This window comes from Taudactylus pleione, unplaced genomic scaffold, assembly GCF_031769625.1.
Source record: "Taudactylus pleione unplaced genomic scaffold, aTauple2 ptg000095l, whole genome shotgun sequence".
Lineage (NCBI taxonomy): Eukaryota > Metazoa > Chordata > Amphibia > Anura > Myobatrachidae > Taudactylus > Taudactylus pleione.
In genome coordinates, this window is record NW_028284497.1 from 956,936 (window position 1) to 970,296 (window position 13,361).

Genomic DNA, 13,361 nt, shown 5'->3' on the forward strand with positions numbered 1-13,361 from the left:
CTTTCGCTATCCTGCACGTCTCATTCCACTACACAGCTCCTAGCTGTCTCCTCCCCGTCTCACCATCCTGCACGTCTCATTCCACTACACAGCTCCTACCTGTCTCCTCCCCCTCACTATCCTGCCTGTATCATTCCACTACACAGCTCCTACCTGTCTCCTCCCCCTCTCACTATCCTGCCTGTATCATTCCACTACAGAGCTCCTACCTGTCTCCTACCAGTCTCACTATCATGCCTGTATCATTCCACTGCACAGCTCCTACCTGTCTCCTACCACTCTCACTATCCTGCCTGTATCATTCCACTACACAGCTCCTACCTGTCTCCTCCCCCTCTCACTATCCTGCACGTCTCATTCCACAACAAAGCTCCTACCTGTCTCCTCCCCCTCACTATCCTGCACGTCTCATTCCACTACACAGCTCCTACCTGTCTCCTCCCACTCTCACCATCCTGCCTGTATCATTCCACTACACAGCTCCTACCTGTCTCCTCCCACTCTCACCATCCTGCACGTCTCATTCCACTACACAGCTCCAACCTGTCTCCTTCCTTCTCACTATCCTGCCTGCATCATTCCACTACACAGCTCCTAACTGGCTCCTCCCCCTCTCACTATCCTGCCTGTATCATTCCACTACACAGCTCCTACCTGTCTCCTACCACTCTCACTATCCTGCCTGTATCATTCCACTGCACAGCTACAACCTTTCTCCTACCACTCTCACTATCCTGCCTGTATCATTCCACTACACAGCTCCTACCTGTCTCCTCCCCTTCTCACTATCCTGCATGTCTCATTCCACTACACAGCTCCTACCTGTCTCCTCCCCCTCTCAATATCCTGGATGTCTCATTCCACTACACAGCTCCTGCCTGTCTCCTCCCCATCTCACTGTCCTGCCTGTATCATTCCACTACACAGCTCCTATCTGTCTCCCCCTTTCACTATCTTGCATGTCTCATTCCACTACACAGCTCCTACCTGTCTCCTCCCCCTCTCACCATCCTGCACGTCTCATTCCACTACACAGCTCCTACCTGTCTCCTCCCCCTCTCACTATCCTGTCTGTATCATTCCACTACACAGCTCCTACCTGTCTCCTCCCCCTCTCACTATCCTGCCTGTATCATTCCACTACACTGCTCCTACCTGTCTCCTTCCCCTCTCACTATCCTGCCTGTATCATTCCACTACACAGCTCCTACCTGTCTCCTCCCCCTCTCACCATCCTGCACGTCTCATTCCACTACACAGCTCCTACCTGTCTCCTCCCCCTCTCACTATCCCGCCTGTATCATTCCACTACACAGCTCCTACCTGTCTCCTCCCCTTCTCACTATCCTGCATGTCTCATTCCACTACACAGCTCCTACCTGTCTCCTCCCCCTCTCAATATCCTGCATGTCTCATTCCACTACACAGCTCCTGCCTGTCTCCTCCCCCTCTCACTGTCCTGCCTGTATCATTCCTCTACACAGCTCCTATCTGTCTCCCCCTTTCACTATCTTGCGTGTCTCATTCCACTTCACAGCTCCTACCTGTCTCCTCCCCCTCTCACCATCCTGCACGTCTCATTCCACTACACAGCTCCTACCTGTCTCCTCCCCCTCTCACTATCCTGTCTGTATCATTCCACTACACAGCTCCTACCTGTCTCCTCCCCCTCTCACTATCCTGCCTGTATCATTCCACTACACTGCTCCTACCTGTCTCCTCCCCCTCTCACTATCCTGCCTGTATCATTCCACTACACAGCTCCTACCTGTCTCCTCCCCCTCTCACCATCCTGCACGTCTCATTCCACTACACAGCTCCTACCTGTCTCCTCCCCCTCTCACTATCCCGCCTGTATCATTCCACTACACAGCTCCTACCTGTCTCCACCCTTTCGCTATCCTGCACGTCTCATTCCACTACACAGCTCCTACCTGTCTCCTCCCCCTCTCACCATCCTGCATGTCTCATTCCACTACACAGCTCCTGCCTGTCTCCTCCCCCTCTCACTGTCCTGCCTGTATCATTCCACTACACAGCTCCTTCCTGTCTCCTCCCTCTCTCACCATCCTGCACGTCTCATTCCACTACACATCTCCTACCTGTCTCCTCCCCCTCTCACCATCCTGCACATCTCATTCCACTACACAGCTCCTAGCTGTCTCCTCCCCCTCACTATCCTGCCTGTATCATTCCACTACACAGCTCCTACCTGTCTCCTCTCCCTCTCACTATCCTGCCTGTATCATTCCACTACACAGCTCCTACCTGTCTCCCCCCTTTCACTATCCTGCACGTCTCCTTCCACTACACAGCTCCTACCTGTCTCCTCCCCCTCTCACCATCCTGCACGTCTCATTCCACTCCACAGCTCCTACCTGTCTCCTCTCCCTCACTATCCTGCCTGTATCATTCCACTACACAGCTCCTACCTGTCTCCTCCCCCTCTCACTATCCTGCCTGTATCATTCCACTATACTGCTCCTACCTGTCTCCTCCCCCTCTCACTATCCTGCCTGTATCATTCCACTACACAGCTCCTACCTGTCTCTTCCCCCTCTCACCATCCTGCACGTCTCATTCCACTACACAGCTCCTACCTGTCTCCTCCCCCTCTCACTATCCTGCCTGTATCATTCCACTACACAGCTCCTACCTGTCTCCACCCTTTTGCTATCCTGCACATCTCATTCCACTACACAGCTCCTACCTGTCTCCTCCCCCTCTCACCATCCTGCACGTCTCATTCCACTACACAGCTCCTACCTGTCTCCTCTCCCTCACTATCCTGCCTGTATCATTCCACTACACAGCTCCTACCTGTCTCCTCCCCCTCTCACTATCCTGCCTGTATCATTCCACTATACTGCTCCTACCTGTCTCCTCCCCCTCTCACTATCCTGCCTGTATCATTCCACTACACAGCTCCTACCTGTCTCTTCCCCCTCTCACCATCCTGCACGTCTCATTCCACTACACAGCTCCTACCTGTCTCCTCCCCCTCTCACTATCCTGCCTGTATCATTCCACTACACAGCTCCTACCTGTCTCCACCCTTTTGCTATCCTGCACATCTCATTCCACTACACAGCTCCTACCTGTCTCCTCCCCCTCTCACCATCCTGCACGTCTCATTCCACTACACAGCTCCTACCTGTCTCCTCCCCCTCTCACCATCCTGCACGTCTCATTCCACTACACAGCTCCTACCTGTCTCCTCCCCCTCTCACTATCCTGCCTGTATCATTCCACTACACAGCTCCTACCTGTCTCCTCCCCCTCTCACCATCCTGCACGTCTCATTCCACTTCACAGCTCCTACCTGTCTCCTCCCCCTCTCATTATCCTGCCTGTATCATTCCACTACACAGCTCCTACCTGTCTCCACCCTTTCGCTATCCTGCACGTCTCATTCCACTACACTGCTCCTACCTGTCTCCTCCCCCTCTCACCATCCTGCACGTCTCATTCCACTACACAGCTCCTACCTGTCTCCTCCCCCTCTCACTATCATGCCTGTTTCATTCCACTACACAGCTCCTACCTGTCTCCACCCTTTCGCTATCCTGCACGTCTCATTCCACTACACAGCTCCTAGCTGTCTCCTCCCCGTCTCACCATCCTGCACGTCTCATTCCACTACACAGCTCCTACCTGTCTCCTCCCCCTCACTATCCTGCCTGTATCATTCCACTACACAGCTCCTACCTGTCTCCTCCCCCTCTCACTATCCTGCCTGTATCATTCCACTACAGAGCTCCTACCTGTCTCCTACCAGTCTCACTATCATGCCTGTATCATTCCACTGCACAGCTCCTACCTGTCTCCTACCACTCTCACTATCCTGCCTGTATCATTCCACTACACAGCTCCTACCTGTCTCCTCCCCCTCTCACTATCCTGCACGTCTCATTCCACAACAAAGCTCCTACCTGTCTCCTCCCCCTCACTATCCTGCACGTCTCATTCCACTACACAGCTCCTACCTGTCTCCTCCCACTCTCACCATCCTGCCTGTATCATTCCACTACACAGCTCCTACCTGTCTCCTCCCACTCTCACCATCCTGCACGTCTCATTCCACTACACAGCTCCAACCTGTCTCCTTCCTTCTCACTATCCTGCCTGCATCATTCCACTACACAGCTCCTAACTGGCTCCTCCCCCTCTCACTATCCTGCCTGTATCATTCCACTACACAGCTCCTACCTGTCTCCTACCACTCTCACTATCCTGCCTGTATCATTCCACTGCACAGCTACAACCTTTCTCCTACCACTCTCACTATCCTGCCTGTATCATTCCACTACACAGCTCCTACCTGTCTCCTCCCCTTCTCACTATCCTGCATGTCTCATTCCACTACACAGCTCCTACCTGTCTCCTCCCCCTCTCAATATCCTGGATGTCTCATTCCACTACACAGCTCCTGCCTGTCTCCTCCCCATCTCACTGTCCTGCCTGTATCATTCCACTACACAGCTCCTATCTGTCTCCCCCTTTCACTATCTTGCATGTCTCATTCCACTACACAGCTCCTACCTGTCTCCTCCCCCTCTCACCATCCTGCACGTCTCATTCCACTACACAGCTCCTACCTGTCTCCTCCCCCTCTCACTATCCTGTCTGTATCATTCCACTACACAGCTCCTACCTGTCTCCTCCCCCTCTCACTATCCTGCCTGTATCATTCCACTACACTGCTCCTACCTGTCTCCTCCCCCTCTCACTATCCTGCCTGTATCATTCCACTACACAGCTCCTACCTGTCTCCTCCCCCTCTCTCCATCCTGCACGTCTCATTCCACTACACAGCTCCTACCTGTCTCCTCCCCCTCTCACTATCCCGCCTGTATCATTCCACTACACAGCTCCTAACTGTCTCCACCCTTTCGCTATCCTGCACGTCTCATTCCACTACACAGCTCCTACCTGTCTCCTCCCCCTCTCACCATCCTGCACGTCTCATTCCACTACACAGCTCCTGCCTGTCTCCTCCCCCTCTCACTGTCCTGCCTGTATCATTTCACTACACAGCTCCTACCTGTGTCCTCCCCCTCTCACCATCCTGCACGTCTCATTCCACTACACAGCTCCTACCTGTCTCCTCCCCCTCTCACCATCCTGCACATCTCATTCCACTACACAGCTCCTACCTGTCTCCTCCCCCTCAATATCCTGCCTGTATCATTCCACTACACAGCTCCTAGCTGTCTCCTCCCCCTCTCACTATCCTGCCTGTATCATTCCACTACACAGCTCCTACCTGCCTCCCCCCTTTCACTATCCTGCACGTCTCATTCCACTACACAGCTCCTACCTGTCTCCTCCCCCTCTCACCATCCTGCACGTCTCATTCCACTCCACAGCTCCTACCTGTCTCCTCCCCCTCTCACTATCCTGCATGTCTCATTCCACTACACAGCTCCTGCCTGTCTCCTCCCCCTCTCACTGTCCTGCCTGTATCATTCCACTACACAGCTCCTACCTGTCTCATCCCCCTCTCTCTATCCTGCCTGTACCATTCCACTACACAGCTCCTACCTGTCTCCTCCCACTCTCACCATCCTGCACGTCTCATTCCACTACACAGCTCCTACCTGTCTCCTCCCCCTCACTATCCTGCCTGTATCATTCCACTACACAGCTCCTACCTGTCTCCTCCCCCTCTCACTATCCTGACTGTATCATTCCACTACAGAGCTCCTACCTGTCTCCTACCAGTCTCACTATCCTGCCTGTATCATTCCACTGCACAGCTCCTACCTGTCTCCTACCACTCTCACTATCCTGCCTGTATCATTCCACTACACAGCTCCTACCTGTCTCCTCCCCCTCTCACTATCCTGCACGTCTCATTCCACAACAAAGCTCCTACCTGTCTCCTCCCCCTCGCTATCCTGCATGTCTCATTCCACTTCACAGCTCCTACCTGTCTCCTCCCACTCTCACCATCCTGCCTGTATCATTCCACTACACAGCTCCTACCTGTCTCCTCCCACTCTCACCATCCTGCACGTCTCATTCCACTACACAGCTCCTACCTGTCTCCTTCCTTCTCACTATCCTGCCTGCATCATTCCACTACACAGCTCCTAACTGTCTCCTCCCCCTCTCACTATCCTACCTGTATCATTCCACTACACAGCTCCTACCTGTCTCCTACCACTCTCACTATACTGCCTGTATCATTCCACTGCACAGCTACAACCTTTCTCCTACCACTCTCACTATCCTGCCTGTATCATTCCACTACACAGCTCCTACCTCTCTCCTCCCCTTCTCACTATCCTGCATGTCTCATTCCACTACACAGCTCCTACCTGTCTCCTCCCCCTCTCACTATCCTGCATGTCTCATTCCACTACACAGCTCCTGCCTGTCTCCTCCCCCTCTCACTGTCCTGCCTGTATCATTCCACTACACAGCTCCTACCTGTCTCATCCCCCTCTCTCTATCCTGCCTGTATCATTCCATTACACAGCTCCTACCTGTCTCCTCCCACTCTCACCATCCTGCACGTCTCATTCCACTACACAGCTCCTACCTGTCTCCTCCCCCTCACTATCCTGCCTGTATCATTCCACTACACAGCTCCTACCTGTCTCCTCCCCCTCTCACTATCCTGACTGTATCATTCCACTACAGAGCTCCTACCTGTCTCCTACCAGTCTCACTATCCTGCCTGTATCATTCCACTGCACAGCTCCTACCTGTCTCCTACCACTCTCACTATCCTGCCTGTATCATTCCACTACACAGCTCCTACCTGTCTCCTCCCCCTCTCACTATCCTGCACGTCTCATTCCACAACAAAGCTCCTACCTGTCTCCTCCCCCTCACTATCCTGCACGTCTCATTCCACTACACAGCTCCTACCTGTCTCCTCCCACTCTCACCATCCTGCCTGTATCATTCCACTACACAGCTCCTACCTGTCTCCTCCCACTCTCACCATCCTGCACGTCTCATTCCACTACACAGCTCCAACCTGTCTCCTTCCTTCTCACTATCCTGCCTGCATCATTCCACTACACAGCTCCTACCTGTCTCCTACCACTCTCACTATCCTGCCTGTATCATTCCACTGCACAGCTACAACCTTTCTCCTACCACTCTCACTATCCTGCCTGTATCATTCCACTACACAGCTCCTACCTGTCTCCTCCCCTTCTCACTATCCTGCATGTCTCATTCCACTACACAGCTCCTACCTGTCTCCTCCCCCTCTCAATATCCTGCATGTCTCATTCCACTACACAGCTCCTGCCTGTCTCCTCCCCATCTCACTGTCCTGCCTGTATCATTCCACTACACAGCTCCTATCTGTCTCCCCCTTTCACTATCTTGCATGTCTCATTCCCCTACACAGCTCCTACCTGTCTCCTCCCCCTCTCACCATCCTGCACGTCTCATTCCACTACACAGCTCCTACCTGTCTCCTCCCCCTCTCACTATCCTGTCTGTATCATTCCACTACACAGCTCTTACCTGTCTCCTCCCCCTCTCACTATCCTGCCTGTATCATTCCACTACACTGCTCCTACCTGTCTCCTCCCCTTCTCACTATCCTGCATGTCTCATTCCACTACACAGCTCCTACCTGTCTCCTCCCCCTCTCAATATCCTGCATGTCTCATTCCACTACACAGCTCCTGCCTGTCTCCTCCCCATCTCACTGTCCTGCCTGTATCATTCCACTACACAGCTCCTATCTGTCTCCCCCTTTCACTATCTTGCATGTCTCATTCCACTACACAGCTCCTACCTGTCTCCTCCCCCTCTCACCATCCTGCACGTCTCATTCCACTACACAGCTCCTACCTGTCTCCTCCCCCTCTCACTATCCTGCCTGTATCATTCCACTACACTGCTCCTACCTGTCTCCTTCCCCTCTCACTATCCTGCCTGTATCATTCCACTACACAGCTCCTACCTGTCTCCTCCCCCTCTCACCATCCTGCACGTCTCATTCCACTACACAGCTCCTACCTGTCTCCTCCCCCTCTCACTATCCCGCCTGTATCATTCCACTACACAGCTCCTACCTGTCTCCTCCCCTTCTCACTATCCTGCATGTCTCATTCCACTACACAGCTCCTACCTGTCTCCTCCCCCTCTCAATATCCTGCATGTCTCATTCCACTACACAGCTCCTGCCTGTCTCCTCCCCCTCTCACTGTCCTGCCTGTATCATTCCTCTACACAGCTCCTATCTGTCTCCCCCTTTCACTATCTTGCGTGTCTCATTCCACTTCACAGCTCCTACCTGTCTCCTCCCCCTCTCACCATCCTGCACGTCTCATTCCACTACACAGCTCCTACCTGTCTCCTCCCCCTCTCACTATCCTGTCTGTATCATTCCACTACACAGCTCCTACCTGTCTCCTCCCCCTCTCACTATCCTGCCTGTATCATTCCACTACACTGCTCCTACCTGTCTCCTCCCCCTCTCACTATCCTGCCTGTATCATTCCACTACACAGCTCCTACCTGTCTCCTCCCCCTCTCACCATCCTGCACGTCTCATTCCACTACACAGCTCCTACCTGTCTCCTCCCCATCTCACTGTCCTGCCTGTATCATTCCACTACACAGCTCCTATCTGTCTCCCCCTTTCACTATCTTGCATGTCTCATTCCCCTACACAGCTCCTACCTGTCTCCTCCCCCTCTCACCATCCTGCACGTCTCATTCCACTACACAGCTCCTACCTGTCTCCTCCCCCTCTCACTATCCTGTCTGTATCATTCCACTACACAGCTCTTACCTGTCTCCTCCCCCTCTCACTATCCTGCCTGTATCATTCCACTACACTGCTCCTACCTGTCTCCTCCCCTTCTCACTATCCTGCATGTCTCATTCCACTACACAGCTCCTACCTGTCTCCTCCCCCTCTCAATATCCTGCATGTCTCATTCCACTACACAGCTCCTGCCTGTCTCCTCCCCATCTCACTGTCCTGCCTGTATCATTCCACTACACAGCTCCTATCTGTCTCCCCCTTTCACTATCTTGCATGTCTCATTCCACTACACAGCTCCTACCTGTCTCCTCCCCCTCTCACCATCCTGCACGTCTCATTCCACTACACAGCTCCTACCTGTCTCCTCCCCCTCTCACTATCCTGCCTGTATCATTCCACTACACTGCTCCTACCTGTCTCCTTCCCCTCTCACTATCCTGCCTGTATCATTCCACTACACAGCTCCTACCTGTCTCCTCCCCCTCTCACCATCCTGCACGTCTCATTCCACTACACAGCTCCTACCTGTCTCCTCCCCCTCTCACTATCCCGCCTGTATCATTCCACTACACAGCTCCTACCTGTCTCCTCCCCTTCTCACTATCCTGCATGTCTCATTCCACTACACAGCTCCTACCTGTCTCCTCCCCCTCTCAATATCCTGCATGTCTCATTCCACTACACAGCTCCTGCCTGTCTCCTCCCCCTCTCACTGTCCTGCCTGTATCATTCCTCTACACAGCTCCTATCTGTCTCCCCCTTTCACTATCTTGCGTGTCTCATTCCACTTCACAGCTCCTACCTGTCTCCTCCCCCTCTCACCATCCTGCACGTCTCATTCCACTACACAGCTCCTACCTGTCTCCTCCCCCTCTCACTATCCTGTCTGTATCATTCCACTACACAGCTCCTACCTGTCTCCTCCCCCTCTCACTATCCTGCCTGTATCATTCCACTACACTGCTCCTACCTGTCTCCTCCCCCTCTCACTATCCTGCCTGTATCATTCCACTACACAGCTCCTACCTGTCTCCTCCCCCTCTCACCATCCTGCACGTCTCATTCCACTACACAGCTCCTACCTGTCTCCTCCCCCTCTCACTATCCCGCCTGTATCATTCCACTACACAGCTCCTACCTGTCTCCACCCTTTCGCTATCCTGCACGTCTCATTCCACTACACAGCTCCTACCTGTCTCCTCCCCCTCTCACCATCCTGCACGTCTCATTCCACTACACAGCTCCTGCCTGTCTCCTCCCCCTCTCACTGTCCTGCCTGTATCATTCCACTACACAGCTCCTTCCTGTCTCCTCCCTCTCTCACCATCCTGCACGTCTCATTCCACTACACAGCTCCTACCTGTCTCCTCCCCCTCTCACCATCCTGCATATCTCATTCCACTACACAGCTCCTAGCTGTCTCCTCCCCCTCACTATCCTGCCTGTATCATTCCACTACACAGCTCCTACCTGTCTCCTCTCCCTCTCACTATCCTGCCTGTATCATTCCACTACACAGCTCCTACCTGTCTCCCCCCTTTCACTATCCTGCACGTCTCATTCCACTACACAGCTCCTACCTGTCTCCTCCCCCTCTCACCATCCTGCATGTCTCATTCCACTCCACAGCTCCTACCTGTCTCCTCTCCCTCACTATCCTGCCTGTATCATTCCACTACACAGCTCCTACCTGTCTCCTCCCCCTCTCACTATCCTGCCTGTATCATTCCACTATACTGCTCCTACCTGTCTCCTCCCCCTCTCACTATCCTGCCTGTATCATTCCACTACACAGCTCCTACCTGTCTCTTCCCCCTCTCACCATCCTGCACGTCTCATTCCACTACACAGCTCCTACCTGTCTCCTCCCCCTCTCACTATCCTGCCTGTATCATTCCACTACACAGCTCCTACCTGTCTCCACCCTTTTGCTATCCTGCACATCTCATTCCACTACACAGCTCCTACCTGTCTCCTCCCCCTCTCACCATCCTGCACGTCTCATTCCACTACACAGCTCCTACCTGTCTCCTCCCCCTCTCACCATCCTGCACGTCTCATTCCACTACACAGCTCCTACCTGTCTCCTCCCCCTCTCACTATCCTGCCTGTATCATTCCACTACACAGCTCCTACCTGTCTCCTCCCCCTCTCACCATCCTGCACGTCTCATTCCACTTCACAGCTCCTACCTGTCTCCTCCCCCTCTCATTATCCTGCCTGTATCATTCCACTACACAGCTCCTACCTGTCTCCACCCTTTCGCTATCCTGCACGTCTCATTCCACTACACTGCTCCTACCTGTCTCCTCCCCCTCTCACCATCCTGCACGTCTCATTCCACTACACAGCTCCTACCTGTCTCCTCCCCCTCTCACTATCCTGCCTGTTTCATTCCACTACACAGCTCCTACCTGTCTCCACCCTTTCGCTATCCTGCACTTCTCATTCCACTACACAGCTCCTAGCTGTCTCCTCCCCGTCTCACCATCCTGCACGTCTCATTCCACTACACAGCTCCTACCTGTCTCCTCCCCCTCACTATCCTGCCTGTATCATTCCACTACACAGCTCCTACCTGTCTCCTCCCCCTCTCACTATCCTGCCTGTATCATTCCACTACAGAGCTCCTACCTGTCTCCTACCAGTCTCACTATCATGCCTGTATCATTCCACTGCACAGCTCCTACCTGTCTCCTACCACTCTCACTATCCTGCCTGTATCATTCCACTACACAGCTCCTACCTGTCACCTCCCCCTCTCACTATCCTGCACGTCTCATTCCACAACAAAGCTCCTACCTGTCTCCTCCCCCTCACTATCCTGCACGTCTCATTCCACTACACAGCTCCTACCTATCACCTCCCACTCTCACCATCCTGTCTGTATCATTCCACTACACAGCTCCTACCTGTCTCCTCCCACTCTCACCATCCTGCACGTCTCATTCCACTACACAGCTCCAACCTGTCTCCTTCCTTCTCACTATCCTGCCTGCATCATTCCACTACACAGCTCCTAACTGGCTCCTCCCCCTCTCACTATCCTGCCTGTATCATTCCACTACACAGCTCCTACCTGTCTCCTACCACTCTCACTATCCTGCCTGTATCATTCCACTGCACAGCTACAACCTTTCTCCTACCACTCTCACTATCCTGCCTGTATCATTCCACTACACAGCTCCTACCTGTCTCCTCCCCTTCTCACTATCCTGCATGTCTCATTCCACTACACAGCTCCTACCTGTCTCCTCCCCCTCTCAATATCCTGGATGTCTCATTCCACTACACAGCTCCTGCCTGTCTCCTCCCCATCTCACTGTCCTGCCTGTATCATTCCACTACACAGCTCCTATCTGTCTCCCCCTTTCACTATCTTGCATGTCTCATTCCACTACACAGCTCCTACCTGTCTCCTCCCCCTCTCACCATCCTGCACGTCTCATTCCACTACACAGCTCCTACCTGTCTCCTCCCCCTCTCACTATCCTGTCAGTATCATTCCACTACACAGCTCCTACCTGTCTCCTCCCCCTCTCACTATCCTGCCTGTATCATTCCACTACACTGCTCCTACCTGTCTCCTCCCCCTCTCACTATCCTGCCTGTATCATTCCACTACACAGCTCCTACCTGTCTCCTCCCCCTCTCTCCATCCTGCACGTCTCATTCCACTACACAGCTCCTACCTGTCTCCTCCCCCTCTCACTATCCCGCCTGTATCATTCCACTACACAGCTCCTAACTGTCTCCACCCTTTCGCTATCCTGCACGTCTCATTCCACTACACAGCTCCTACCTGTCTCCTCCCCCTCTCACCATCCTGCACGTCTCATTCCACTACACAGCTCCTGCCTGTCTCCTCCCCCTCTCACTGTCCTGCCTGTATCATTCCACTACACAGCTCCTACCTGTCTCCTCCCCCTCTCACCATCCTGCACGTCTCATTCCACTACACAGCTCCTACCTGTCTCCTCCCCCTCTCACCATCCTGCACATCTCATTCCACTACACAGCTCCTACCTGTCTCCTCCCCCTCACTATCCTGCCTGTATCATTCCACTACACAGCTCCTACCTGTCTCCTCCCCCTCTCACTATCCTGCCTGTATCATTCCACTACACAGCTCCTACCTGCCTCCCCCCTTTCACTATCCTGCACGTCTCATTCCACTACACAGCTCCTACCTGTCTCCTCCCCCTCTCACCATCCTGCACGTCTCATTCCACTCCACAGCTCCTACCTGTCTCCTCCCCCTCTCACTATCCTGCATGTCTCATTCCACTACACAGCTCCTGCCTGTCTCCTCCCCCTCTCACTGTCCTGCCTGTATCATTCCACTACACAGCTCCTACCTGTCTCATCCCCCTCTCTCTATCCTGCCTGTACCATTCCACTACACAGCTCCTACCTGTCTCCTCCCACTCTCACCATCCTGCACGTCTCATTCCACTACACAGCTCCTACCTGTCTCCTCCCCCTCACTATCCTGCCTGTATCATTCCACTACACAGCTCCTACCTGTCTCCTCCCCCTCTCACTATCCTGACTGTATCATTCCACTACAGAGCTCCTACCTGTCTCCTACCAGTCTCACTATCCTGCCTGTATC